Source organism: Elaeis guineensis, chromosome 5, assembly GCF_000442705.2.
Source record: "Elaeis guineensis isolate ETL-2024a chromosome 5, EG11, whole genome shotgun sequence".
NCBI classification, from domain to species: domain Eukaryota; kingdom Viridiplantae; phylum Streptophyta; class Magnoliopsida; order Arecales; family Arecaceae; genus Elaeis; species Elaeis guineensis.
The window spans coordinates 17,533,008-17,537,603 of record NC_025997.2 but is presented as its reverse complement, the minus strand read 5'-3'; positions in this window follow the sequence as shown (position 1 = coordinate 17,537,603).

Here is a 4,596-nt window from a genome sequence, read left to right as displayed (position 1 = left end):
ATGGATCACAGAGTTTGAAAAAGATTGAAATACAATATGGATGACTAATTTAGGATTGACAGTTAAACCCTAGGTCACCATGAGCATTCAAGGTCAAAGGGATGAATTATGTGGTAACCATATTCTATGGTTCTTGAGTATTGCCTTGTAAACATTCAAAATATTCAGACGTTGGGAACCATTGCTAAATAATAACTTCAATTTGTATAGAAAATAATTTTTCTGTGCTACCAACTTAGTGTTCGGACCTATAGAGTCACGTACAAAAGTCAGACAAAGTAAGAAAGAATTGATTTAAGTTTATATGTTCAATTTAAAAATATGTGACTTGATTGAACAAATATATTAGCTTAATTAAGAATTAAGTTAGGATCATACAGGATTAAACAAATTGACTATATCTAGTTAGCACTAGACATGAGGTTTAGGTTTAATTTTGGAGATGATAATGATCTAATCAATGATCCAAGAGATTTATGAGAGAGTTAATTTATGTCTTAATTAATTTTAGATTAGATCTAATTTAATTAAAAAATAATTAGGTTAAAAATCTAAGTTAGATTTGGACCAAAATCCATTAGATTAGGATTGATAGGCTCTTTAAGTTTGGTTCAAACCAGGTTCGAATCAGATTCAAATCAAATTAAATTTGAGTCAGATTGGATGTGATCCAAAGAGTCCAAAACACCTGAGACTCTCTCTCCAATAGTGGCTAACCAAAGGAGGAAAGGGGATTTATTTCTGCCCATATGGGAGCGCACGTGTGAGCAATGAGTGCTATCCTTTCTTTATTATATCTTCTAGTTGGATAAGGAAAGAGACAAATTCAAATCAGATTTGAATTAGGACTTTGATTAGATTTGGGACATCTTATCTATTTAAGGAGGGATCATAAACCACTGGTTATTATGGTAATATTTTGTACAACAAAAATTCCTAAACAACAGTAAGAAAAGAGAGTGTGACAAATAAAGGGAGGCATCCCTTTATTGTGTGTGGGAAATTATGGACGGGTTCTTCTTGACGTGAAGACCTCCTTAGCCTCAATCCGCAAGATGAGATTGAAGTGAATTTCTATGCAGGGTTAAAACGATAATTTTAAAACTTTTTCAAAATTATAATTTTATAGTGGAAATTATTAATTAATCTAATTAATTAACATGTATTAATTCTACATAAAGATCTAAATATGATATATATAGCATGCATTTAAATTTAAAATTTAAACTTCTATAGTAAATATTTTACTGTTATGTGTTCAGAACACATTACCTTCGTGCAGGTAGTCGATCGCTACAGTCTGATCACCATCGAAAAGGTCTGATCATTGCAATACAGCCACACAGTATGTCTGGCCTCCATGGATCATCCACACGAAGTTTTCGATCTGATCAGCTCCTCACGAATGCTAGTTCGTTGCAGAACCCTTTCGACGGCTGATGCTGATCGAACTCCTTCGATCGGTGTCTGCCGACTCTTTGGATGCTCCAAATCATCAGCAAAGGTACTTCAGAGGTTGATGAAGCTCTCTCTAAAGTCTGGTGGGCTCACGATACTCGTAGTTCACCTTCTTACTTTTCGAACCCTAGGCAGAAACCCTTGGGTACTCTTAGAAAAACCCTGCGCCTTTCTGTTTCTTTTCTTTTCTCTTCTTTTCTTTTCTTTTCTCACGCACAGAGCCGTTCTCATGCCACCCTTTCTCTCTTGGATCAGATATTGCATGCCCCACCTTCTCTCTCATTTTAAAATGGTGCAAGACCGCATCTTTTCAGCATTTTCACCGCGTGACAGGATAAAGCTAGGTGGTTGCTCACTTGAATTCAAATTGAATTTGAATTCAAATGCCAACCAATCTATCCTTATCCACTCAAGGCATGAGAAGAGAAGGGGTGTGGGTTCTTTGTGCATGGAGAATTTACATGAGAAACTTTTTCTCATGTAGAGTAAGTGGCGCACAAGTGGATAAGGTGGCGCATCAGATTAGTTGCCCATTCAAATTCAAACATCATTTGAATTTGAATGGCCAACTAATTAATCTTTATCCACTCAAATGGCACACAAGGGAGGGGTGTGGGAAGGCTTCTGTGTGGGAAAAAATTTACGAGAACTTATTTCTCATGAATTCAAATAGGCGCAGGTGGGTGAGGTGGCGCAGGGAGATAAGTCAAAGTGGTTTCAAATATTAAATCAACCTAATTGAACCAACCTTATTAAAATAGGTTAGGCACAATTAGACTAAGTTAAACCCAACACAATTAAGCTTAATTAGGCTCAATAAAATCCTAATCAAATCAGGAATTAACTAACCCAACCCTTGATCAGATCAGGGACCAAACCACCTCGACGATTAGGTCAACTCTTAACCTAATCGGATCAAACCCAACTGAATCCAATACAATTGGACTTGATCTAAAAATAATTACTCAATTAAATTGAGTTAATTAGTAATCAAATCATTAATTAAACTTTTCATAAATACTGAGTCCAAATCTGATGGGCAATCGGGCATCAAAGTCCATCGATATGAAATCCTGATTGAAGAGTCCCAAACCAATGGAACTCTTGACCTTGATACCCAACATGTGTGAAACTCATGATCAGAGAATCTTGATTCTCGATTACAGAGTCTCAGATATGTAAGACTCAGAGTCTCTGAGCATTAGGACTCTTGGTCGAAGAGTCCTAGTCCAGTGGGACTCTTCACCAGCCATCATATCAGATAGGAATCTCTAATGTGTGTGACCCCACAGGTTCGAACCTAAGCCGGTAGCACAGAAATCAATTTTTATACTAATCGAAGTAACCATCTAGCAATGATACCCGATGTTCAGATAGGTCGAATAGTCACAATCGCAACATTTAGAACCTATGCGAATATGGTTACTGTATAATTCATCCCTTTTGACCCCTGTGTATAGGATGACTCAGGGTTAAACTGTCAACCCTGATCAGATCATCCAAATCGTGCTCAACTCAAACAGTCCTGTGACTCCTCACTAGGACTACCTTGGCCAAGGTTTTGCTAAATTAAAATACGACTGTACACAGCTGCTGAACTGGAGTGGTCAATCCCATTTTGACACACGCACCGACAAGTCAAGTACTTGACTACACCCAGCAACCTTCCGTCACTGAATTAGAAATTCAGGTAGTCCTGTGCCTAAGTGCAGTGAGTTGCTTGCAAGTCACTATGGCGGTCTCAGGTCGGAGGGACAGTTATCCCATATCCCATCGGAGCAAATCTTGACAGCAGAAAAAGCTCCAGAGTCGGTCACATTCAGTGCAGATGTACCCTTACATCTCACCTGTATGCCATACCAGTGTCTCCACACTCCTTGGTTAAGAAGATAACCAACCCATATGGCACACAATGACCTATGCTTGATAAACGTTGTTGTCCTTGGTAACAACGTATCATTTGGTCGCTAACAGATTTAAGGACTAAATGATAAATCCTCCTTTGTCGAGTCTAAATAGTCCTAAGGACTTCACCACAACACAGGAGTTCATTAGAAGATGAAACAATTTGTGATGAAAAATATTAAAATAATTTTTATTAATTTATAATTTATATACTAATACAAGAAAGAGCACAACTGTCAACAGGCTGATGATTGGCTTTGAGAAACTATTCCCAACAATCTCCCACTTGGCCTAAAGCCAATCGGTGTAGTATCTAATACCCATCTTCGACTTGAAGTCGTCAAACTCCTTCACCGCAATGGCTTTAGTGAATGGGTCGGCCAGGTTCTCCTTTCCATCGATCTTCTGAAGGTCGACGTCACCTCTATCCATGATTTTTTGGATAAGATGGTAGCGGTGCAGAATATGTTTCATCCGCTGGTGTGCCTTCGATTCCTTCACCTGAGCAATGGCTCTAGAGCTGTCACAGTAGATCAGAACTGGACCAACAAGGGAGGGTGCTACTCCGAGCTCGGTGAGAAATTTTTTCAGCCACCCTGCTTCTTTGGTAGTGTTGGGGCAAAAATCCGCTTGCGCCGGAGAAGCTGGAGTCGAAGGAGTCGCGATCGCCGTCGGGACCTGCAAAAGAAGTCTAAACCGGAGGTGGGGTTGCTCTAGCAAGACCCTCCGATGCTCAAGTTAGTTCTCTGCCTCAACAAGAATGGAGTACTCGAACAAAAATTTTAGCAGAGTTTCTAGGTAAAAATGAGAGCTTATGAATAATGTATCTGGGGTTTTCCCTTTTATAGGTGGAGGGGGCAACAAACTGATGGTGACGCCTGTAACCATCTGGTAGTGGGCCGCCCAGAGTCAGGAGGAAATTATTGCGGAGGGTAGTGGAGCGAGATCGTGGTTATCGCCGTGGCTCGCCACGTAGAATCAGTTACGGGGAGTGGAGCGACGTCCACCGTCGTGACTCATCAGGGAGTGATGGGATCGCACAGAATCCACCGCAGGGAGTGGAGCAGAATCATGGCCGTTAATACAGCCTGTCAGGGAGTAATGAAGCTACGCAGGGTCCACCACAGGGAGTGGAGCAGTACTGTCCGTTACTGTGGCCTGTCAGGGGGTCCAGACTTGTCGGCCGAAGTTCGGTTGGAGTCGGTAGCGAGGTCCGGTACCCGTAGGAGTTTG